This window comes from Hirundo rustica, chromosome 4, assembly GCF_015227805.2.
Source record: "Hirundo rustica isolate bHirRus1 chromosome 4, bHirRus1.pri.v3, whole genome shotgun sequence".
Taxonomy (NCBI): domain Eukaryota; kingdom Metazoa; phylum Chordata; class Aves; order Passeriformes; family Hirundinidae; genus Hirundo; species Hirundo rustica.
In genome coordinates, this window is record NC_053453.1 from 64,948,875 (window position 1) to 64,973,685 (window position 24,811).

Below are 24,811 nucleotides of genomic sequence, written 5' to 3' on the forward strand. Positions count from 1 at the left end.
TCTTGTACAGATTAGATTAGAAGATTAAAATACTGCTCTAAATTTAGGACGCAGTCACTTGGATGAGATACGATGGAAAATGCCTTTTATTTGTTTTAAAATAAGAAAATCCAATCCTCAGCATCTGTTGAAAATATTAGCTGCTCTGATCAAAACTGAGATACAGGGCTCTGTGGGGAAAAAAAAAAAAAAAGGTATCTGAGGAAGATGTATCTTTTGGTTTATATCTACAAAAATCTGGCTTACTCCCTGTTTTATAATGTGTTTCAAAATCTTCAATATGAACCACTCTGTAGAATTGGAGTGTCACAATTTGTAGTGCTGTGAAGAATTTATTTTTTTGTTTTGCTTATAAGCTTAAAATGAAGTTACAAATAAACTGTTATTTTAGTTGATGGTATATTTTGCCATTACAAATTAACTCATAAGATAGAAGAAATAGCTTCTCTCAAGTTCAAATTGCTTTGTTTTTCTGCTGCTTCTTCTGTAAAAGCTCCTGAAACGTTTTATTGATGAGGTAATGCACTCTTGCCTGCATGTAGTGCTTCTGTAACTCCAGCAAAGGTTTCTGGTGACATGCTAGACCACAAGAACAAAGCTCAAATTTATTGTGTTCCCCCAGATGGAATTACATCTTCGTCGGTTGATGCAGAATCTCTCAAGTTTGGAAAGCTGAATCCTGACTTGTCAAGAAAATTAGGCTTGCAGTATTGCTGCTACCAGCAATGCTGTATTAAAAGCCTACCCAAAATGAGCAGTCACTCAAATCCACAGTGTAGGTATTCATCCTTGTACACTCTAATTAGCAGTGCATTTTCAACAATGTTGAAGTAATGTCGCTGGCATTTGAATCATGACCCTTTTATAGCAAAAATTACTACATCAGTTTCTCTGCAAATTCAGACAGACTTTTCTACATTATGGATGGGCTGTGGTTTCAGTATTGCCTTTTGCAATCAGATAAAAATGAAGCAATAACAAAATAAGTGGACGTTCTGGACGACCTGTAAGAATCTGAGTTTGTATTCACTGCACTGTAGATTTTGCAATTTTTATTATTGTACACAATTTATTGATACTTAGTTTGTCTTAGAGCACTGCTTATTGGGAAGTTTGCACTTGATTTTCATAACAGCAGCTTCAGAGCACTGTGTCTCATGTTAGCAGTTTTTTCAGGTTATTGTAGTCCTAGGGACGCAGACTTGGCCTCAATTGCAGTAAGATGCTATTAAGTGAAAGTAATTTTCACACTCTTATTTGGACTGGTAAGAATTAAGTATTCTAAAAATTTGAGTTGAAGCATTTGGTATGGGTTATAATGTCTTATTAGCCCCCACCATACTTATCTACTTCTGTGCCTCTCAACAGCAATGGGAATTGGAGGTTTTTTCTTGTTATTTTTAATTTTTCCTGACAATGCCTATTTTTTTTTCCCACTCATTTCTTGCTTGGTGTTACTTATAAATAATTGATTTAATACAGTACTGCTAGTCTGTTGAGAACTAATTTGTGGATAGTGTCTAAAGTGATCCAAAGTGGTATTACTTCACTGGAGCTGGAGTTACAACATATTTGCCATTTGGGGATGAGGGCTCTTGATCCCACTAAGGCAACTACTGGTCTCTGCATGTTCAGAAGTGGCCATCCCTACTCAGCTCAAGGAACAGAAAGAAAACCTGAAATTGAAGAAAACCTGGGACAAAAGAATAGCAAAGAGTACTTCACTTAGGTTTTTTTATTTCTATCTGTTTTACTTTGCCACAAAAGAGATTTATTTTTCTTTCTTTTTTTTGTTGCCCAGAATTTTATCTGTGCAAGAACTTTAGTGCAGTATTTGTTTTAAGAGAAGTTACCTGCCTCTATCTGGAAGGATATTACTGAGTAGCTGCAATTGCCTCCCTGGTGGATTTTTCTCGGCAGGAACTTTTCATAACCTTTCAGCATCACTTCATGGCTTGAAAGCCTGAATGTGACTGTAGGGAAGAAGCATCACCTGTGGAGCTGTCAAGATAATCTGCTGCAAGGGCAACTAGCAAAGATGGGTTTTGTGGTCATACTAACTTCAGCAGTTAGGTACTATTTGCGAGACTTGGGAGCAGAGTATTGTCCTTCTCTTCCCTGTTGCTCATGAAGACGTGTCAGGATGTGAACTCTGTCCTACCATCAGCATGGAATGACTATGTTCACTTTTAGAACAGCAAAAATCAGTCCTAAAAAGTACATTTTAATTCTAGGTTGAGCAAAAATTTGTCATGCTCCCCTTAAAATTTCAGGATTTCTCTGTCTTTTGCTACGTGCCTTTTATTCATGTTCCCTCTTCTTAACTATGTTCGTTCTGCTCTTTTGCTCTGGTAAGGGCAGCTGGAAGAACGAAGCTGGAGCAGGTTGATGCAGTAGCACACGGGGATGGGAGTGTGTAACTTCCTTCATCTCCTCCTCCTCAGTGACTCATATGCTGTGGGCCAAGCTGGTTGGTTTGGCCAAGCTGTGCTGTCCCTTCTGCTCCGGAATATCACTAGGAAGAGGGCAATGATACTACTTCAGTAGCAACCTACTCAAAATATTTCTTCTCTCACTTCTCTTCACTGCCCATTAGTATTTTGTTGATGGCTTTTTTGAAGAGATATACAGGATGGAGTTTCAGGGGAGAGTTTATTCATCCCTCTGAAGTGGATGTAGTACCAAAATCAGAATAACGCCCAGTGATTCAGTCCCTTTTTGAGTGCTGGGAAAGTGGCGTAGCAAATAATGATGGGTAACCTGCACCTGGCAGATTTTTACATCTATACTGTGATCCCATCAGATCAGATGATCTAAGGTAGTTTGGATTTCCATGCTAAGAGAAGGTCAGGTTTCATCTCATGTGTGTGCAGTGAGCTTCCAAAGGGTATCCTGGCCTGGCTGCTTCTGTATCTGCCAGGAGCAAAAGGCAGCTGGGATATTTTTGCTCCTGTTTGATGGAACAGTGGTCATTTTGTGGTCAAGGTGTGATTTCATCCCACAGATGGTTGCTATCTAAAGAAATGGTTTCTGTGTGTGTGACTTTTTGAACAGGTGATGCAGCAGTAAAATATGTGGGGAGAAAAAGAAATTGCTGCTTTTCTGCGCCTTACTGTGCTCAGTGGGGCTGATGTAACTAACAAGGAAAGAGTGAGTTAGTTTTAATTCACCAGAGCTGGATCTTCTTTCTTTTAATAGTGCTGTATCTGGAGAAAGTGCCAGTTCAGGGCATGATGAGCAGTTCCCTCTAGCTGATTTTTAATCCAGATTTAATTTTACCTGAAACCAGCATGATTTAATGACTATTTAGTTGTATGCCAATGTAAAATGACTCAGCATTCCCACCCAGGTCACATCTTAGGGGGCATGTAGTTTTATCCCGTGCAAGAGGGCTAAAGCACTTGGATCCATGGCTTCCTTCTTGAAAAACCCCAAGAAAATATGAGGTTGAACCTGGATTGAATCTGGTGATTGACCTGCCTACTCAGCGCTGCCAGTGTTACTCCAGGGTAAAAGTGGGTGAGATGGTTGTACAGCTGATACCTTTTACTCTGGTAATTTGATGGTAAAGGATTTTGATCTCCTGTGCTGTCAGTTATCTTCACATCTTAATGATCAATGATAGAGATGAGGCTCAGATTGTGGTCTTATTCTTTCACAATAAAACCAGTGCTTAATCAGATAATTTTTTTTTTTTTTTTATTATGGTCTTATCAGTGACTTAACTTCAAAATACTTCAAAGTTATTTTGACCCCAGTGACTAAACAATACAGCAACACAAGAGTTAAGAGTGTGGCATTACAAATCCCTGTTTTACACTCAAAATCTCATTCAAATTAAAATAATATCCAAGTAATAGGACATGTCCTGTCATAAGGTTAATGCCCAGATCTCTTCCAGGCCAAGATAGGCATTCAGGTCATTCTGTCTGAGGATTTATCCAGCCCTGAAGGAGCACCAGCAATTTACTGTGTCCTTTTCTGAAGCTATATAGGCACAAGAGAAGCAGCAGCCAAAAAGAAATTAGAAGGAAAATAAGTCTCTTTCCTCCCTGCTGTTTGCTTGTTATATGCATTTGACAGTTCTTTGTATTGTGGAGATTATTTTAGCCTGCTTGTATACAACTGATGAGTCAACAGGGAGGAAGCAGAACCACATATGTATAATTTAACAGAATTTAGATGAAAAAAAGAAAAGGGCACATTATGAGAGAAATGAACATTTCATAAATTGGTTCCAAAAGGAAAGAAACACAACCCAAACTCCAGTTTTATACCATTTGTTTAACTAGATCAACAGAGCTGCTAACAAAAGCTAAAGATCTCCTCTTTCCTCTCAGCCGTGAAGATCACTGCCTTAGTGGATGTACTGCCTGCACTTTTCTACCTCAATGTCTCCCTGAAATTTCCCTATTCCAACAATGAGATGTAGGCTTAACGCTGTGACAGCTGTCCCTTGGGGCTGGGAGGAAATGCAATAATCTCCCTCCTGACTGAGAGTCTCGACCTCTCCCTGCAGCACAATCCAGTGTCTGCTGCGTGTTGAAGGGAGAAGGCCCTCAGTGTGCTTCTGGTGAGATTTGTAACAATGCATGACACAGGCGATGTTGCTGTTTTAATCTGATGTGAAACCTGGTGTGATTTCTCCTCCAGGCAGAAATGTTAAAGTTTGCTACAGAAAGTTTGATTGTTTTTAAAAAAAATTTCCGTGCAACTCCAAAGTTGATTACCAAAACCAAGCTTCAATCATAAGTATTTTTGGTATATAATTTGTGGTGTACTCAGAGCTAAACAGCTGGATAAACACGCCGTGCCCTGGGTGAGCAGCTGGCTCACCAGTCGAGCTGGGCACCAAGAGTTGCTGTGCATGGGGTGACATCAGACTGGGGGCCTGTCACCTGTGGGGCTCTGCAGGGCTCCATCCTCAGCCCTGTGCTCTTCAACGTCTTCATTCATGGCTTGGATGCAGGACTGGAAGGGATAGTGAGCAAGCTTGCAGGCAGCACAAAACTGGGAGGAGCTGTTGAATCCTTTGAAGGCAGGAAGGCCCTGCAGACAGACACTGACTGATTAAGGAACTGGGAAATCACCATGTGAAGTTCAACAAGGGAAAGTGCTGGATTCTGCATCTGGGACAGGGTAACCCTGGATGTACAGATGGAGTGGGGAATGTCAGGCTGGAACACAGTGCCGTGGAAAGGGACCTGGGGGTCCTGGTCACTGGCAAGTTGAACATGAGCCAGCAGTGCCCTGGCAGCCAGGAGGGACATCCCTGTCCTGGGGGACATCGGGCACAGCATCACCAGCCGGGCACGGGAGGGGATTGTCCCCTCTGCTCGGCACTGGGGCAGCCTCACCCCCAGTGCTGGGGGCAGTTTTGGGTGTAAGTGTAAGAAATTCATTAAGCTATGGGAGAGTGTCCAAAGGAGGGCAATGAAGATCGTGAGGGGCTTTTAGGGGAAGCCACACGAGGAGCGGCTGAGGTCTCTTGGTGTGCTCAGCCTGGAGGAGAGGAGGCTGGGGGGAGACCTCGCTGCAGTTAAACTCCCTCCTGAGGGGAAGAGGAGGGGCAGGCACTGATCTCTGCTCTGGGGTGACCAATGTCAGGACACAAGGGAATGGCCTGAAGTTGCATCAGGGAGATATAACTTGAATATTAGTAAAAAGTTCTTTACCCAGATGGTGGTTGGGCACTGGAAGAGGCTCCTCATGGCAGTGGTCAAAGTACCTGACAGAATTCAAGAAGCATTTGGACAATGCTTTCAGTCACATGGGGTGATTCTCAGGGTGTCCTGTGCAAGGCCAGGAGCTGGACTTGATCCTGAATGGTCCCTTCCAACTCAGCATATTCTGTGATCCTCTGAGTGGAATTAATTTTTCATAAACACACTGGGTATTCTGAGGTTAACACCTCAGAGCTGGGCTTGAGTCAGATTCTCTTCCAGTGCTAGAAATTAGTTTTAAGCTGTCTCTTAAGTGTTCTGCTTTCTGTGGACTGAAGGATGTGGGGGAATTTTGTGAGGAGGCGCACTTGATCCTCACTTCTGTATTGCCATACTGTTGTTGCTGATGAAGAGAGGGGAAGGTGGTGATTTATTGTATTTTCTACACACATCCTTCATTCCTGGTTAAGGTTTTTTTGGATGAAATTTTATCCCTACGCCTCTGTTCTTTGATCCTAAAACTTGTTGAAAATAATCAAAACCTTTTGATTAGCATCTGAGCTTTGGATGGGGTCCTGCAGGGATAGGTTTCTACATAGAATTGCTGGGGAACTGATGATTTCTGTTTTCATCTGCCATTCACTCACTGCGATAAATTCTCTTTCTCCACTTTCTGCTGAGCTCTTTGAGTTTGCCTCAAACAGAGAAAAGTGAAAGTGGGGGACACACATCTGCTTCCTTGAGATGGGTGCATAAAAACCACACCAGAAGGAAAGGAAGAAACTTGGGAATGGTATGGAGAGGATGAAGGTGCAGGTTCTTGGAGCATGGTGGTGCTTGTCTTGCCTGGTGTGGTAGTTTTATATTTTTATCTGTCTTTCTCAAGTGTCACTCTAATCGAAAGTATATGTAGGCATTTATTATTATTATTATTATTATTATTTTTATTTAGCTATGCAGGCAAAGCCAGAACTCCCTTCCCTGCTCTGTTCTCTAGACTCTGTGTTTAGAGCCGGAAAGTCTAACTTGATTTTCAGTGTGCTTGCAAAATCTTTTATTTTTTGGATTGTTTAAAAGCTTGCTTTTATGCCGGGTCTTTCATTGAGTCCCAGGTATTTATATATCTGGAAGGAAGAAAATTTGATTCTTATATCAGTACTTGGCAATAAACTTGTTTTGGTATTCCCTATAATGTTTCTTTTTCTCTTAAATCCACTGTCTATAAATTGTGGAATTATTTTTCTTTTGTCTAGTCAATATGAATCTCCAATACCTTTTCAATTTTTGTTTGCACACTCAGAAATGGAAGATTTTTATTTTTAACCCCTCTGAGACCCTTGCATGCTAAATGAAAGCTTATAATGCGGAAAAATGGACAATCAAAATTTTTGGTGTCTCCATTTTCAAGGAAAAGATACTACACAAAGAAAGAAAAGAACACTTAGTGATTCAGGGGCGTGGAAAGGTTCCAAATAATCTGTGTTTGAAACAGCTGTCTGAAGCTTACAGGGCAAAACTGCAAGGCACACATTGGATTTGTAGAAAAGAAGAAAAACATAGGAGCTTATTATATAGTTTATGTGAGGCTATGTAGTCCTTGAGTCATAATGACATTTCAGCTTGTGTAAATAACTTATGCCAACGAAGGATCCTGGTCTGATATAGAAATTACCTTAAATTAAGATATTTTAGAAAGCATGTGCTAGTATCTGAGTGGCAAGAAAACATTTCCAGGACTGATGTTAAAATGTTGCTCTAAATTCCTTCCTTCCTCCCTGTTTTGTTTTGCTTTGTTTTCTTTCTCCTTATCTTCCAGACCAAACAAATATTGATTGATGTCACTAAGAAGTACCCTGAAAAAAAGAGCTTTTTTTAAATTTTAATCTGTTTGGCAGAGTGATAACATCGAATATCTGCACTATTTTTTAATTTTTATTATTATTTTGTAACATTATTAAAAAAAACCAAACAAACAAGGTCACAATAATACCATAGACATGTTCATCCAATTTGCTGTCACCACTGTTTTGTCTATACTTGAACTACAGAACACAGGTCCTGCATATCCCATGATTTTTGTCTGGATGAAATGTATGAAAATATCTTATGGAAATAATTCCCATTCAGACCTATTTTGCTTTCTGAAATAGTAAAAATGTGTCAGTCTTCTCTAATGCTGATGTCTGGTCTGTGATGCAGCTAGAAATCATTTATGCTCAAAGTTCCCTAGAGCATTTCTTGTTGTTTACTTGGAAAGACAGTGATTAAATTTTATCATCTTGGTTACTTGATTGATTCCAGAATCTTTGAAATGTGAGCTTCTAACTCCCTTTGCACATCTCTGCCCTACATAAACTCACTCAAAGGATTTTGATCCAAAGGTTTAAAGATTTCTGGATCAAAACTTCCAGGTACCTTTTATTCTGTAGAAGGATCATATAAAATCAGTGGTTGTCAGTTCAGCTTTAACTCTTTGGATGAAATGTGAAAATCCTAATAATATGAATTTATGGAATATCGTGCAGGGGCATGCATATTGGATGGAAATTACAAAAAAAAAAAGGATTTTAATGATGAAAAGAGTAGATATCTATCATAGCTTCTCAGGAGGAATAAGAGAGAAGGTACAATTGGGCTAGATTTGAAATACGTCTTTAACCTTGTGAATTCAAACATATAAGTTTGCTTGAAGTAGAGCTGACTGGCTTTCATGACCTAAAAGGTCTTTTCCAGATCTGATACTCATAGTTTTAAAAGCTAAAGTCTAGAAAAAAAAAAAAAAACTTTTCTGAAACAAATTCATTTTGACCGAATCAAAAATAAAGCAAAATAAATCACTTCAAGAAAGCTTTTGTGTTTTTTTTTTTTTTTTATCCCCAGCTTTCCTAGGCTCCTTTTTTTAGTCCCTTTCTCAGTAAATTACAGGGCTAGAGAATACTCTTCATCTTTTTATGACTGTTGCATCATTGCATCACCACCTGTATCACTTTTTTCCCTTTTCTACTCATGAAACTTAATGCTGATGTTTCTGCTACTACGAGGAGTCCTCCAAAGCCTGTCACTTTTTGTGGCAAGAGAAATCACCCTATTTATACATATCTTTTCAGAAAATTTAAACAAACTATTGGGATAAATCCTATTGGTCCTAAAATTTAGTTGCCTTGTACCATAGGTCTCCTTCAGATTTTTATCCTGTCTGCTAAGAAATCTAGAGAATCAATCAAGAGTAAACACAAAAAACCCTAAAGTGAGCAGAAGGGAGAAATGGGTGCTAAGTGTTGATATTTGGAAATCTGAGCTCTGATAGGAGCTCAGAGAGAATTCCACATGACTTTGACTTTATTATAATTATCTTATTAATTATCCAAGTCTTGGATCCGAGCCATTTTCCATTTCCACATTGCAGATGAGGATTGTTACAGGGTTTCCAGGGGAATGAGCTGGATCCAGGGCCTGGCCAATGACAACACGCAGAAACAAAGTCACCCTGATTTTAGTGCAATAGAGACTCTGGAGTGACTTATAGATCTGGGACAAGATATATTGGTCACCTTGATAGGAGCTGACACAAAACTGTGTGCTTTCTCTGGCTTCTGAGAAGATGAACTCTTGATGGAAGATAAGATTTAATGGATTGAATAATTTAGCGCAGTTCAGGATCAAATTGAAACCATAAATTGCTTTCCAAAAGGTAAAATTTGGTGCTCAGTGTATGCCCACTGGACAAGTGAAGCAGAAAAGAGAAAAAAAAAGATATAGTAGAGATCTTTGGCATTTGGATTTGCACTGTTTTGACTCTAAATCAAGCTCCGAGTATAACCACAGGGCAGTGATGATTTGCATATCTACACTGAAGAAACTGTAAACATATTCATGCCACAACTTGTGAATGCCTCTTGTAACACACAACCTGTTTCATGAATCCACTGTATTCTTTTGAGATAGGAAAAGTAACCTGCCATTCTTGTATGCAGAATTTGAAGGGCAAGAATGCCAAAAGGCTTCCTTTTAAAGAGTATCCCTTCATGTTCACAGCACAGAAATGTCTGTGAACTGCAGTGCTGGCACAGAAAAGATATCATTTTGTGGTAGAGGCATTTCCTCTGTTAACCTGATCCAACTTTCTGCAGTTCTTTTCTGCTCCTTTTGCTTTGCCTCATAATTCCTTTTGTCAGAAGGCTTATTGGCTCTGTTTGGTCTTGCACCTGCTCAAGAGAAGCTGAATAAAGTGTTTAATGTGGTAGATCCAAATGTTCCTACCAGAACTTACTAGGGACTTGATGCACTGTGTTACAGCTTGGTGGTTGCTGTCTGAGGTACCTGGGATGATTGTTGTAGAGGGAATTTGTTTCGCTCTCTTCAGGTCAGTGTCTAGTGGACATGAACTGCTCCTGGTACAGGAAGGCTGAGCTTGAGGCTGAAAGCAAAGCTGCCCCGAGCTGCATGGAGCTGCAGGGTTTCACGGATATGTGCCGGCTTCCATCCGCCTTATTTCAGACAGCTCTTTGTGGTGAGGGGTGGAGAGAGAGGCAGGAAAAGTTTGTTTGGGGTATTGGTGATGTGAATGTTGACTGGCTGGGAAATCACCCAAATCTTGGCTTTTCCATACACTGGTTCCCTGGGCAGCAGGGGGTGACAGATGCTTAAGAAAGCATTTCTTGAGGCGTTCTGAAAGCTCTGTTTCCTTTGGTACTAATTGAATTTTTTGCATCCGTGTTCACTGCTGAAGGTGCTTGAGAGTGTCCTAGGCTGAGCTGCTACTTTCCTCAGGATGAACCTGAGGAAAATGGGACTGTTCATGTAGGAGGAGCCTTGTGACCACATTGACAAAAGGGCCAGTAACTAATCACTAAGGTTTGATTTTGCTAAGTATTTTGGTAGAGTTCAAATAAGAAACTGCTGAGAGGGCTTTATAAGAGGGCTCTGTTAAGTGAGCTCTACTCCTTAAGGAGTGGGGTGCTCACGTGGATTCACAGAGTACTGATGGGGCAACCCAGCAGCAAGTTTTAACCAGAGAAACTGGTAAAGCTGCTGATAAGATGCAGGTTTAGTAAATGCACAGCTGAATGGGATGTGCTGGAGGAGAACCAGCACAACTTTCTCAATACCAGGACTGGTGAATCTTGCAGAGGTTGCTGACGGAGGCATGAGACCCGTGAACTGGGGTGGTCCGGTCAAGGGGAGCCCATGTGGGCTTCCAGAAAGCTTTCATGGGGGAAGAAAACAGCTTCTGGTACAGAAACCAGGGGTGAAAGGCATAGTGTCCCCATGGTTAAACAACAGTTTAAGTGTTGCAAGCAATAGGGTGGCGTTCTGGGTTTACCTAGGTGTTCACTGGTGAGGAGCACTGGGGATCTCTGATGGGAGCAGGGCTGCTCACTGGAAGCAAAATGAAAGGGGATAAAGCTTCCTGTTGCTTTGCAAAATTAGAGTGGGCATGGTCTGACTGCAGAAATTTTCAGAAGGATCTCATGATGCTGAATGACAGAAGCAGATTGCAGTTGAAATGTGAGATCGGTGAAGGCAAAATAATGCATGTGCAGGATTAAAAAGCTATCAAGTTTGGACTTCATATTATCATTTAGAACTCAGGAAAGAGATCTTTGGATAATTAAAGAACAGTGCAGAAAATGTGATGACACCACCACTCTGGTGAAGCCAAATGTTGAATAGTTTTTCTAGTTTCTGGTAATTTTACATCAAAAAACCCCTCATAGCTGAGCTACAGAATGTTGATAAAGATAGAACAGATTAAGGATTAGCAGAAGTCTAAGTAGTCTAGGGTGCTTCCACTTGGGTTTGTGGTGATTTAAGGAGTATATCAACAGATTCATAAAATTGCAGAAGGTGTAGAGAGGTGAGCGGACACTCACTGTTATTTACAATATGATACAGCAATTGAATTATCAGGCAGAATTTTAAGAACAGACAGAAGAAAGTACTTTACAGTGCCCGTAATTAAATTGTGGAGCTTATTACATAGCCTGCTGTGGAGAGCAAGACTATAAATGGGTTCAGGGAAGGACCAACACATTCCTAGAGTAAAAAGCCATTACAGGCTATTAAGTGCAAAGGTCTGGAAGCAGCCTCCAGCTCAGGAAGTCCTTAAACTACTGATTACTGGAAACTATGACTGGAATATGTCAGGGGAAGGATCGCCCGATTTGTGCCAGTGCTTCCCTAAACACCTGCTACTGGCTACTGTCAGGAACGGGTTGGTGCACCAGACAGATTATTTGATTTGGCTGAAGTTGGCTCCTTTCATAGCAAATGCAAAAGATCTGGGAATCAATGTTGCAGTGAAATTGTCATTGCCCAGTGGTCAGCTAAAAAGAACAATACATGCCCAGATGGCAAGCTGGGAACAGTGGGTTTTGGGGTCCTGATGCAATCAGCAGAGATGCATGGGGAAAACTTAAAAATTGCCAGAGATTAGCCGGTACATTTTCTTCATAACATTCATAAGCACCAAACTGCACGAGTGAAAACCACCTCCAAATAAACTTAGGCACATATAATTTTGTTCGTACAGAATACAGGTACTGTCTGGCCTTGTATATCGCTCTTCAAGCTCTAGTTGGCAAAGCAAAGGGCTGGCAGGTGTAGGGTTTATCCGCATTATATATTCAAAGAAATTCAGGACTGTTGTAATGTAATGTAAACATCGTTATACAAATGATTGCCCCTTTCTCTGTAAATATCTAGGTTAACTTTGAGGAGAGACTCCAAAAAACATCTTTCCTGGCAGATGTCCTAGCCATAGGATCTGTGGAAGCCAGTCTGCATTTTTATATTCTCTCAATCTTGCAGCTGAGAGCCTACCCCAATGGTAATGGTCGTGTACAAAGGAGCATGATAACCCCAGCCATGGAAAGGCAGCGACCCCATCACCAGTGGCAGCTACATTGACAGTCAAAGCTGTTAACCACGTGCAACAGTAACTTACTCTTTCTATTCCAAGGAGGCTTTTCTCTAGTGCATAAATAGGTTGCATACTATAGACTAATTGCTGTGGTCTTTGAGGGTTCAGGTCTATTCAGTCTAAAGAAGTCATTGGAGGATATTTATATGCTTTCAGTGGAGGAAAAGGCTCAATAAAACCAAAGGCTGGGATATAAACTCAAATCTCCCCTGATCAAATATGTATCCTTTGATCCAATAAGTAGGTTGAGTCTCGCCTGATTTTCAGCAAAATGCAAATGTAATGCTTTTAAAAAATAAAAAAAAAGTCAGTTAGTATACTTTATATAGTCTGATTGCTTTTGGTTTTCAAGGAAGTTGGCTACTCTGTTGAAGAATTTCCTCGGTGGTATCAATTATGGAATTAGTATCAGATATTTTTGTTAGCTGTATATTCAATGACATAGGCATTTATGCGTACCCATGCCTGTTCTCAATAGTGGTGTGTTATCTAAGTTAATAATAACATCTACTATAAATAACTGATTACTGGATGTGAAAAAAGTAGTTATCGAAATACAGCTCGTTACTTATGATGAAATATTTCCTACCTGTTGGCTACTACATCAGCAACTGGGCTGGATGTGCCCCTTTTAACAAAGTGGTGCTCTTCATAGTCTGAAGAATAGAATATATGATGAGACCATAGATTTGCTTTTTCTGTCTCTCAGGTATCAGGGGAACAGTGACTACTTCTATGGGAAAGGCTGACTGTCAAGCCTATGTTTTCATTCATGCACTCAGCACAGTGGAGATGAAATTTCTGGGAAAGATAACTAAAAGCCAATTGTGTTACCTTGCCATTGGAAAAGTGCCAGGTGGTGTAATTTGTCAAAGTAATATGAGATATGATCACCTGGATACTCAGCATCTGCTCTCTTATCAGATTCGTGCTACCTTCCCTTTCCCCCCGTTTTCCCCTCTCTCATCTGTCTTGCATTTATTAGAAGGCCATGTGTTTGCTCTTTAGCTTGGCCTCTTTTTTTTTTTTTTTTAATGGGAAAGGCTTCTGCAGTGCATACAGTGTGTTTTGACACTTTGACTCTCTTTGCTCTGAGTGAAAATTCTGATAAGAAACCACGCAAAAGTAGACATTTCTAGCTTGTTCCTGGGCCTAAGGGTCACTTCTGGCAGGCTCATGCAAATTTGCAATCCCTGAGATAATTTTAAGGCTTTTATGTTAAAACAGACCAGAGGGGAAAAACAACAACAACAACAACAACAACAACAAAACAGCAAAAAAATGCCAAAACAAAACAACAACAAAAAAACCTACCCAACCAAACAAAAAAAAAAGACATTATTGTCATGCCTGTGCTTTGCGTACTTTCCAGACAGAGCCATAAATGCAGCTTGGCATGCAGAGAAAGGGCAGGCTGTTGGCACAAAACTGTGCCAGGTCTCCCCCAAAAAGGCTCATCAGCCTCAACTTGTTCTTACAGAAATGTGGGCCAAGTCTCAGGTTCTCCTGTGGGAGGCTCGCACGTCTCTAATTCTGACTTGAAATAGTATCCAAGGCCCGGTGCTGAGATGTCTGCAACCACTCATTACACATATTTACCTTCCTCTGTTGTGAGGACAGGCCTAAGTAGGTTTGCTTTGCCCCTGTCAGTGATGCAGAGTGGAAAAAGTGATACTGCCCTGTTTCCACCCAAATAAACTAACACGTTATGAACCACAAATAGACACAAGAATGCACTCTTGTGTTTAGGAAGCTCGAATAACTACACTGATACCAAAAACAGCGTGGAAGGAGACTGCCAAATATTGGGAAGTTTTCTTGAAAAATATAGTTAAAAAACATCTTTTTTAGTTTCTTGTAGCTTATTTCTCTAAGGCCTCAATCCAGTAATTGAGATGTGTAGCTTATGTTGTACTTATATACTTGGCATAAAATCTTTCTTGCTAAATTGTTCCATCCTGATACATTGCCAGATGGTAAAAGAATTTTCCTTGGTCTTCTTCCCCTTTTTTGTCAAATGCAAAATGTTTTTGGAAACAACTCCTTAATGTCAAAGTCTTTCCCACATTAAGTACAAAGAGGATGCTGGATGATCAGGGGCTGATGTTAATGTTCTGAGTTGTTCATGCTGCCCACAAGAGAGGGGATTTAAGAGATTCTGCTTCAGTTCACTCGATTTTTCCAGACATGCACTGTGAGCAGCGAGGCTTCCAAGCTCCTTTACTGTGGATATATATTGCACTGTACATTTTCAGGACAATGAAAAGATTTATTTAGCATATGGCTGACCTGGATTGTCTCCACTGGCTCAATTGACCTTTATTGCCTTGGGACAGTGGTAAGATTAGGAGACGCTATAAATAGCTGCAGCACTGTGGGAGCGGTATCACAAAAATGCACTTTACACAAACAGCCTGTCATTTTACTTTGTGGGGGATGTGTGTGTTTGGCTTACAAAGGGAGATATCTCTCTGAGATGATTTTTGTCCTCTTCTGAATCGTTGCAGCTGTGAGATTATTTTGGCCACTACCATCAATTCTAATACATACTTCAATAATATTGGGAAGACGTAGGAAAAGGCTGTTCAGGTGCAGCTGAGTTTGTATTGGCAGTGTACTGTGTTTCCACCTGAGGGCTCACTGGTGGAGGCAGCTCTGTCAGGGCTGGGAGGCAGGCACGGGGGATATCCACTCAGCACTGTGGAGACAGCTTCAGGAGCGTTTCTGGCCACCACCTATGACTTCTGAGGAAGGTCACATCTATGCCTCAAGTGATGTAAAAATTACTTTGGACCAGAAAGATAGTAATGTAAATGTAAGTGGAAAGAAGCTGTAATTCCTTGAGGGATTCTGATATGATCAAAAAAGATAGAGGTTTATGACTTCCCTTCCTGGTGGCATCCCCATGTCTTGTTTTATGTAGTTGGATTCTGAATGTATGTCTTTTCCCATAAACTAAGTAAAAGCAACAAGTACTTGATCCTTTGTATAAACTCATATTTTGTCTCTCCTATAAATAGTATTTGGAATTATGCATAAATTGATTCAACAGGTCTAGTTGGTGTGTAAGAAATAGGTGTAATGCATGAGGACTCCACTGCCGAACATAACCCCAGATAGTCCCCTGGATTTGATATTTCAGCTTAGTGCCAGATGAGTAACTGAACTCCATTAAACAGTAATTTCCAGTCATCAGGTTGCTTTATTCTTTTCCTAAACTGCTTTAGCAGGAGATGGCATTCAAGCACCATTTCACTGAAGCTGAAATGAAATGCATTGCTGCCTCGTCTCATTTCTGGAAAAGGCTGGGGAGGATGTTGGGTAATTATGTTGGAGAGATATATTTATTATATATACACTACATATATACACTCCATTTATCTGTGTTTTTCTTTTCAATTTGCAGGAAAGCAATCTCCAGGTCAGGCCTCCAGCACTTGGCTCCTGTGCATTCCCTCAACATTCCAGTCACCAATGGACCTGTGAAGGAACCAAGAGCGGCCTTAGAGTGGACTGTAGGTGTTTGGTTTTATGGCAGTTAATTTGAGCAGTGTCTCTAGCTGGTGTTCTCTCCATCCTTAAATCGACATAAGACATCTTGTTGCTATCAGAATTAGTGCTAGTCATTAGGAACATGCTTCTATTATGAACTGAAGCACAAGGCAGGGATAGGAAAACTTGTGGGGAGTTGAGCAAAAAAAGACGGATTTTCCAGCTTGGAAATTGTCTGGTTACGTTTTCCCACTTCCTTCTTGACAGAGACTGCCATCAAAGGTTGATCTAATTTTAGCACAGCAGGGTGTTGTGCCTCTGTTTGATGGCCAAAATTTAAGGCTGAAGACACATGTCAAGTTTTCTGCATCTGTAGATTAGGTAATTGAAATCTTTGGTGACAGTTCTTTGTGGGTATGATTGGATTTCTTTTGGGCCCAAGCCAGTGTGTCGACATGGAGAGCATGTTTCTACCCCCCTTGTCTTGCTCTTTTATGTTTCTGGGCTGAACCACTCTAGCGCTGGCCAAAAGTAAAGCAGATTGTTAAAGGCATTGTCTGAATATCTTTTAAACACAGACAAGCACAGGGCATCAACCACTGTTAAATGGTTGTTCCGGGAAGACTGTTCCAGGGTTTGGCCACCCTCTCTGTGTTTACTAATGACAAGTCTGCACCTCTGCTGAAACCATCCCTATGCACCTTCCAAGTGGTTATGCAGAGGTACAAGCTAAGAGGATGAGTGAGGTACCGCAATTAAAGCAAAGCACACGGCAGATTTTACACTTGGCTATCGGTAAAGAGGTTGATACTTTGCAGTATCAAGGTGCCAGCCACACAAGCAAGTTTAGTCGAAGATAATTTCTGTTTTGATGAATATGCTTTATATTTATCTTTGTTCTCTATAACAAAACAGAACTGATTCTTAGATTGCCTGCTCTTCATAAACTCCAGGTGTTGCACTCTAAGGGGAGGAAATTTTGCAGGCTGTGCTGCAGGAAGTTGGATTAGACTCACAATGAGGGTCTGCAGCTTGAAAGCTTGCATAGAATCCTCTTGGAAGTGCTTTGGAGAATACCTTGTTCTTTTATTCCAGCAAACCAGGTGCTGATTGAGCAAGGTAGTAAAAATGCGTGTTTTGAGTCATCACTGCTGTTCAGTAGAGATCTGAAGGATCAGTCACGTAAATGAAGGGTTAAGCACATTAGCTAAAGTAAACACCTTTGAAAACTGTACTTAAAAAAACCAGCAACAGCCCAGGCAAACAAATGCCCCTGAACCCCAAGTCCATCATCCACAGCTTGCCCTTACTCAGCTGACTGTCTGCTACTGCTTTGCCAGGATGATCCATGAACCCACGATGATTACTCCTTTTACCTCATATGATCCCCATACACAAATACAGCAGGAGTTGCTATAAGTTGGTGAATATTGATTAAATGTTTTGGGGTTTAATTGTGTGTTGTGTTCTTGTATTTTACTTCCATGCTTATGGTTTAGATTTTTGATCAGTTCAATTTCTTAGCTGTTTACAGCCTCTCAGACAGCTGTTGCTGCTTTACTTCACACTTTGATTGGAGAAGGAAGGCAACACTCTGTCATATGGGGAGAGGGACAGGATAGTGAGTGGAAGACATTTGTGGCTGGGAGGAGACTGAACTGACCAGCTGTAGTAACTGGTAAAAGGGAGAAAGGTATCTCTCAAATCTGAGGTGTGATGGAAGTAGGGTTTGGACATGTGGGGAGGTTGAAGTGGATCAAAGGTTTTTTAATATGTAGTGGATTTCAACAAAGAAAAAAATCCCCAAGATTTAAATTAAATCCAGAGGTGTATTCGGTAGAGTGAAAAGTTATTTCGGTTGATGTGTCAGAGCCAGACAAGAAGTTTTTGTATTTAATCACTGGAAGGCAGCGTTGATCAGTATGTGTTGCTTCCTTATATACATCATCTTTCTCTTCAGTATTTCTGAGGATGATTCTCCAAGGACACATGATGGGAGATCTTTCCAAAATCTAAGTGACATGAACATAAATTGTCTCTTAACTTAAAAGGGATGAAATATTTTCTACCACAGTCTTCACGGTAGTAACTGGAAAGAATTCTCTGGCCATTGTATATGTTTTTGAGAACTCTTTGCAGGTGATTTGCCATTATCAGATGGTCTTGTGAACAGGGCACTCAGTCAGAGAGTGGGAGTCCATTCTCTATTCTGTCACTTGTGAGTGACCTCAGATGAGTTGTTTTGCTTCTCAGCACATCAGCCTCTCTAGCTGTGAAACAGAGGTGATGATTCTCATGTCCCCTAAGAACTTTTACACAAAACTCCCAGTATTCTTTATTATTGTTGTTGCTACTTTCTCTCTTCCCTGAGGTCTCTTTTCCCTAACGTACTTACAAGTGTCCAGTTTCATCACGTTTGTTACACTTAATTCAAGTTAACTTTTAGCTCAGCTGTATAATCTGAGGTTCTCTTTTCACACCAGGGCCATACAGAACACAGTGTCTGGAGTAGGTGTTATAATAACCAGAGGGGAGTGCTGGGGGTGCCTTACCGAAAAGGAATTGACCTAAACGGCTCCCCCTGTGATATGTTTTTTATGCATATCCCTTTCTCCCACATGCCTTCATTTTAGACATCACTCCCAAGCGTTAAATAATAAAGTAAATAATTCTAGCCCAGATTCTCAAGTGAGTACAGACTGAGCCACCCAACTCAATGTCTGTGTACCTTTGAGGGTCCAAGTCTTTTGCTATTTTTCTATTGCCATTTCCTACCAAAGATTATAACCATAAGCTTGTACAAAAAGTCTCCTGTAATTTTCTTTTAACCACTGCTTTTTAGCAGTTGCTTTCTATGGTGCCTACAAAACTATTGACCGCCACTAAATTAGTAGAGTGTTGAACATCCCCAAATCTCTTTTTTTTCATAGTGCATTTTCTCTGTTAATGCTCATTTCTTTCCTTCTCCCATGACAATGAGGCTTAGAATCTTTCCCTCACATCTTAAGTGGTGTTTGAAGATAATTGGTTTCCATTCCTCCATGGAGGTCAATGAAAAGATTTGACTGATCCATGCTTTGTGCTCTTTGAGTGCACAGTTGGAGTTATCTGGGTACAAGCTGAATGTTTTTTAGCGGAGAAATATTGTAACTTATACCATAAATTATGCGTATAAAAGACAAAGCCAGAAATCTTTACATCTTAACAAGAACAGAAAACTGTGTCAGAGTAGAAGATGAAAAATGGCATTTGGCAATATGTGGAAGCGGGCTTAGGCCAGGAAGATTGTACAAGGCACGCCCTGATTTCACACAGATGGAGTAAGGAAAACCAGACCTCATCTGGTATAGAATCGAACAGGAACAGGAAAGGTAACAGGAATGGTTTCTGTAGACAAACCACTAGTGATAGGAACAGGAGGAAAAAAGTTGGGCTTCCACTGAATAGGGCAGAGAACATGGGGACAAAGGACATGGAAAACATGAATTGCTCAATCCCCCCTTTTTTTTAATTAAAAAAAAAGCCCCTCCATTTTTGCTGGTAAGATCCACCTTCAGCAACCCCAGGTCACTGATACCAGGGTCTGGAAGAAAGAAAACTTACTTTTGTGGAGGATGATCAGGTTAGGGAATACTTAGACTGAACATACAGAAGTCCATGGGACTTGATGAGTTGCACATAAAGGTGCTGAGGGAGCTGGCTGGTATCACTGCTAGGACAGTGTGTTGTCTTTGAACAGTCAAGATAGTCAGAGAATGTTTCTGACATCTCCAACCAAATAAATGTCAATTCTGCCTTCAAGAAGGACAAGGAGGGTCCAGGGAACTCCAGGCTAATCAGACTTACCCTGATTTCTGGGAAGGTTATGGAGCAAATCCTTCTGGAAGTAATTTCAAGAAATATTAAGAGTAAGAGGTGATTGAGAGTATTGATTTATGGAGGGGAGATCGTGCCTGACCACCCTAACAGATTAAATGACTGGCTTGGTAGATGAGGGGAGAACAATGGCTCTTGTGTTAACTTTTGCAAGCTTTTGACCCCATCTTCCATAACATCCTTGTAGATAAACTGATTGGGGTATCGGTTAGACAAATAGACAGGAAGTGACCTATGTCAGTGAGGTATTTAAAATTAGTGGATGTGACTGAGTCTATTGCATTATATTCTGGGGCTTTTTGGCACTTGTTGGTAGTTCTATCTGCTTACTTTCATGGACAGTAAGTGTTTGGAAGTGCATAATCTGGTACTAAAGCTTGGATAATTAGCATATGTGTTAATACAGTAGCACTTGTTTTGCAAATGATGAAACATTCCCCTCATTCTAGATAAATTTATTTATTTTCCCCATAAATGGCTTGGTTGCTGTACCGTAACTTCCTAAAAGCTATACTAACTTTTATACTGAAGGATGGACTTCCATTAGATGGTCTTCAGGGCTAAGTTCTGTAATTGGGAATTAAATATTCAGTTGAAAAGAGATGTATATTTTTGTATGCTCTCGTGACAAAAGGAGAATCTGGGGGTATTCCATTAGTCATATAAAACATGAAGAGTTAATAGGGATTCTAGTTCAATTAAGTAGTGGTGAGTGCAAGCCCCATGCATATTTTAAAACTGCTGAAATTTTCTGTGCACTTGACGCATAGAATTTGTGTGCATTTTTGACACTTGAAGTGCTGTGTTCTGCATCAGTAGTTCTTCTTTGCTGCTTCTTTTTCATGAAGGTTTGACATCTGATATTCTTTCCAGAGAGATACAAAGAGAAAAGAGGTTTGTCATATTTCAAAATGGTGGCCACATCTTTGTATTTTTTCCAGTGGTGTAGAGGATGCAATGATTTTGCAGAAGGTGCCCATCTAGACGACATGTATTTTTTCATGTTGCTGAAATGCAACTGTTATCAGCCAAAGCAGCGGTCCATGAGAACATAGGGAATCATCATCTCAGTTGATAGCATCTGAACATTGCTGCTCCATGAAGACAAATGTTGTTATTCTTCTTCTGTATACAGGTGATCTCTCAGCTGAGAATTATGGGGATCTTAAAGGGCGGTTGATGCAGAGATGTTGGAAAACATGGTGGGGGAAAGGAGAAGCATATTCCTATGCTGTTTTATCTTGTTCTATGTCCATGTGTTACGTTTGCAATAATTAAAGAATAGGCAACCTCTACATGAAAAATATTCCCAAATTAAAATGTGCTAAGATGGAGTTTTAAAAGTGAGAGTATATATCGACAGAAAAATATTTAAGGCATTGTTTCTGTTTGCAACATGAGTATTTCAAACTTTGAAATTTCACAGTTAAGGATGAAACATAATCCAAACATGATAGAAAGATATTTGGGAAAGAGTTGCTCAATATTTTGTTTCTGCTCAACAGTCATCTCATAATGAAAAGGACCAAAAGTAACAATTTTTGTTTACAAAAACATTTAATTAAGTTTAGATCGATGACCACTAATTTTACGTTTATCATAAGTATCACCCAAATGCATGTTTGCAAGAAGATTCTTCTCCCTTGCTGGAGTGTTAACAAAAGGAATATTTTCTTACAGATTTATTTTAGAGATTTTTCTTAAATAATTTTTTGTGAATGTCAGTCACAATGGGAGTGGAGGAGGGTTCCATTCCTCCTGTTACAATTGGAGTTACAACTCTTTTAAGCTAGAAGTTTGGGCTGACTGGTTTATTTGTTTGGCTGAACAAGTACAGCTGCTTGACACGGCAAATTAAAAGTCAGGTTCATCTTCTTTGCTTTTGAAACCATGCTGACTGCAGTTTGAAGAACAGTGAGGTATGGAGATAGTGGTGGGCATTAGAAAAATGGTAACTCTTGCTCTGTCATTTACTATGCTGGAGCACTTGAAGAAATCTAGTTGAATTAGTGAAATGCGCACAGCAAGCCACGAACACATGCATGTAATTACATGGTTCCCAAACTCCTGGTCCTTGAATTCTTATTTCTCTTCCACTTCAAGGGGGATTGTGTGTGGTATTTGTTTTGTATACAAGAAAGGTTTGCTATACTGAAATTATTTGAGTTTGCTATTAAGGTGGTAATGGATCAGGAACAACTAAATGGGAGGTCTCCATCTGGGGGAACATATTGAGATTGTATGTCCCCTGTGAGCCAGGCTGCCAGGAAAACGCTGCTGCCTCTGCTTCACTGAGCAGGGGCTCTTTTTCCTCCCAGGACACTGAGTTCACACACTTGTGAAGGTTGGGAAGCTGGAGAGGAGAAAAATAGAGTTTTCTCTATTAGGCCAGAGTCATTGCTGTTTTATCCATCCAGTGATGGACAGTATCCATTTTCCACATAGCAAGTCAGAGCAAAATGTGTCAGCCCAAAAGCGTGATTTGACGGGTCAGCTGAGATGCCCTGACACTGAGCTGGCACCAAAAGCATCAGTCCTGCTGCAACCATCTTTAATCCACCACTCCCTGTGTCAGATCCAGCAGTTATGTGGTCACAGGGTGAGTCATTTCGTCTAGATGATTTGGTAGATATCTATTTTTTTCCATTAACTGAACTGATTTTATATGTAGTTTTACAGCCACAGATTCAACATGAGGAAAATGGCAAGAGCATGAGACTGGCGTCTGTGTCTTCAGGGAAAGAAAGAGAACAACTGCTTCCTTAGGAGCCACTGAATCCTAAAGCCAATGTAAAGACATACAAGTACCAAATAAACCAAACTGGCAAACTTCTTATTGAAAAAAATATAGTCTGTGTCAAAATATACAAGTGATGACAGAACTTTTACTCTGGTTTAGCTTTGTGTTAAGCAGAATATCATCCTAGCGGTGATAGGAGCTTATTCCAGGGACCACTGTCAGCTTCTGTGTTGATGGGTGGAGATGAGTGCCCTTTTATCCAGCATATTGTGGAATATTGCCTGTGAATTTTGGAATAGAAACCACTGTTTTGTTGAAGTTAAAATTCTTCATAGAAATTTATTGATTTTTTCAAAATTTTCTGTCACAAGTGAAGAAAAATTTGGCTTACAAAATGTCACAGCACTTTCTTTCACTATATCATCTTGATTTTCGTAAGTGGCAAGAGAATATCTCATCATATAAATGACAGAGCCCTGTAAAATTTGAAATGGTGAAGTTCAAATAATTCCCTTTGTCTTATTGAGACAAATTAACTGACAAGGAAAGATTTTTGAGGGAGGGCATTTCATCTTGGGCAGTCTCAGCTCTTTTCTCTGATTCAGGATGAAAGATTTTCCTAAAGTCAATTTGCTGGAATTGAAACAGTGGGTTTTCACACACAGTGCTGTGAAATTCTCTGTGGCAGTAGGTGTCTGGAGGTGTGCCACTCATACCAGATCAGGTTATTTACATTTTTATTACCTAATTGTGTTAGAACTCTATAATAACATGAACTACAAAGGTCATCCTTGTAGACTACTAACTAATTTTATTTTCATGGTGATGTAGTTTGACATGTAAATCTCTGATACAGTCTGGAACAATAGAGAACAAGCAGTCTAAACTAGGTTATGGAAATAGGCCACTTTATCTTTAGAAATCCTGATAGCAAGTTATGTGGACATGGTCCAAATGAAGGGGTGGTTAATCTATTTTTTAATATAATTTTTATTCCTTGTTAAAGATTCTGTCCCACGAGCTGTGTGCTTTCTTACTTAGTTTTCATAGTTGGTCTTTCTGAAGAATCTTTTATATCTTATGAGATTTACCTCTGGATTATAATGTTGTTTATACTGTTTTGTTAGCAGAGAGCCTGCTTAAGTCAAACGCTCTTTGGTGAGCTCGTATCCTGCTGCTGAAGGGAAAAAACCTGAAGTATAAGGGCACACATGAAGGACAGAGTTTACAGTCTGAATAATGTACCCTCTAAGAAAGGGTTGAAGAGTTTCTTAAGCTAGCACAAGTTCTTGGAAATTATTCTGCATTATAAAAATGTTGAAAATACTCACCTAAACTATTGAGCTCTGGGAACTGGAATATTTCTGATGAAGTTAAAGACCTGCAGACAGGTAGACTTCTCACCAGAAGACAGCCAGTGTTGGTCTTGTCCTCTACTTTTACTGGAAGTGAATGCCGTGGTTGTGGTAGGCACCGTGTGCAGCCTTGCATAGGTCCTGGCTGTTGTGGATGCGCTCCAGAAAGCAAAGGATTTTGCTGCTTCTGCTTCTCTGCATTACCTAAGAAAACAGTGTAGCAAGAGACACTATCTCAGTTTATCACTTTGAACTGACAGTGGTATTTTAAATAAATTATTTTATCTGAGATGGCTATTTCGGAGCATCCTGCTGTCGGACACCATCTGTTTGGTGAGCGTCATCATTTGTGTCTTCTGCAGTGTGGGAACCAAATGTCAGACTGTCAAAGCATTTTCTATCATGCTCTAATTCTGGCTGAACAGAATTCCTATTTATTCACTTTGCTCAAGTAGTGTACTGTAGACTTTTAGGCTTTTTAGTCGCACCGGAATTACACGCAAGTAAAACCTATAGTCTATCTACTAGAAATCAAGTTTCCCTAGAACAAGACTTTGCCTAGAATCAAAGTAGAAATTTGGTCAAATGGGGCTGTCAAGTCAAGGTTAAATGTTAGTCTGTTGGTCACTCCTAGTTGTCAGTGTGCTAGGTGAAGTCTTTTTACGAGACCATTCTCAGATGAATGTGTTGTTCTTTCATGCACAAAGTCTGGCCTCTCCTGGCAGTGTAAGTTTTGTTGAAATATTCACAAAGAGTGTCTACC

At 40.2% G+C, this 24,811-nt stretch overlaps 1 protein-coding gene across 7 annotated transcripts in view; it reads left to right on the forward strand.

Moving 5' to 3' along the window:
* DGKI (diacylglycerol kinase iota) overlaps positions 1-24,811 on the forward strand; it is a 200,076-nt gene that overhangs the window by 59,986 nt on the left and 115,279 nt on the right. For all 7 annotated transcript variants that reach the window (XM_040062808.1, XM_058420356.1, XM_040062809.1 and 4 more), the window contains one exon: positions 15,992-16,100. The gene's annotated coding sequence lies outside the window, so the exon portion shown is untranslated. The remainder of the gene's footprint in view (positions 1-15,991; positions 16,101-24,811) is intronic.